General features: G+C 46.5%; 1 non-coding gene across 1 annotated transcript; it reads right to left on the bottom strand.

The window, feature by feature from the left end:
* TRNAR-UCU (transfer RNA arginine (anticodon UCU)) lies at positions 1 to 73 on the bottom strand. The gene has a single exon. It is a non-coding gene; the product is annotated as a tRNA-Arg (tRNA).
* Positions 74 to 1,190: the final 1,117 nt, after the last annotated feature.

Here is a 1,190-nt window from a genome sequence, read left to right as displayed (position 1 = left end):
CACCCCAGGTGGGATTTGAACCCACAATCCTTGGCTTAGAAGGCCAATGCCTTATCCATTAGGCCACTGGGGTACAGAAGCAAATGGAAGCAACGAGGGATAAAATTCTCTCTCAAAAATGTATATTTCTCACCAAGGAAGACAAAACATTTGCTCTTTCTTTGTCTTTGTTCTTTCTTTGTTGTGAATCTGAGAAATGCCCACGCACTAACTCTGCAGTAGCAACAAAGGAGTGACCCACACCCAGCTAGATGTTAAGTTACCATCCCTGGCCATTCACCAGGAAGGGACATGTAGGCAACAGGTTCACAATGGCCATGAAAGGCAGCTGCTCAATGGGCTTGACACCATGAGCTGCCTGGCTCTGACACACACCGAGGATATTTCTGGCACCCAGATGAGCATGTAAAGAAAGGGACATTGACATGATCATTTCTCCTCTCCTCCTGTACCTACACTGAAGGCAGCAACAATGTTGGAAAGACAAAGAAACTTTTGATGTGGCCTAACTGGAAAAGCATCCCAGGAAGCACAAACTGCTCGAAGTTATGGGGAAGGGAAACCTTCCAATCTGGCTCAGCCTGAGCACATTTAGGAATTAGACTGGAATTTCTCTTTTCTTTCTCTTGTAACAGTTCTGGACTCCTGCACCAATACCACCTGGAAACACATGCAACTGATCTTTTTGTGGGGAATAAATGCTTTTTAATGTTTCATCGAAGCTGCTGCAGTTTTGATTGACGTTTGGGGAGTCTATGAAAGGAAACGTGCAGGAAACTGGGCCTGTTGACCTCGTGAGGTCCCTTCCACTTCCAGTACTCTATGAAAGAGACTGGAGGATAGTCACCCCTTTGATTTACTGAGGAACTCATGAAGGAGTTCGGTCTGACAAGAGGGTCTACAGCTGTGTAGTGTAAGCCTTTCATCTGAATGAAACAGCAGCAACCAGGGCCTGTTTCAAAATCTAGGGGTCCCTTTTTCATTTATCTCACATAGAACTGGCTCAAGCCCCCACCCAGGAGCCTGGGAAATTCGCACAGCCCTGGGTGCCTCGCAGGGGTAATGCTTCCCCACTCACAAGCACAGACTCTGAGTGTAGAAAATGAGCTTTTCCTGAAAGAGGCAGAAAAGTCATATGGCATAAGCTTGGGAAAATACCACACCCAGAGTTCACAACCAAGCCTCAAGTA

This window comes from Carettochelys insculpta, unplaced genomic scaffold (assembly GCF_033958435.1).
Source record: "Carettochelys insculpta isolate YL-2023 unplaced genomic scaffold, ASM3395843v1 scaffold_0035, whole genome shotgun sequence".
Lineage (NCBI taxonomy): Eukaryota > Metazoa > Chordata > Testudines > Carettochelyidae > Carettochelys > Carettochelys insculpta.
This window is presented reverse-complemented; position numbering and strand designations above follow the sequence as displayed.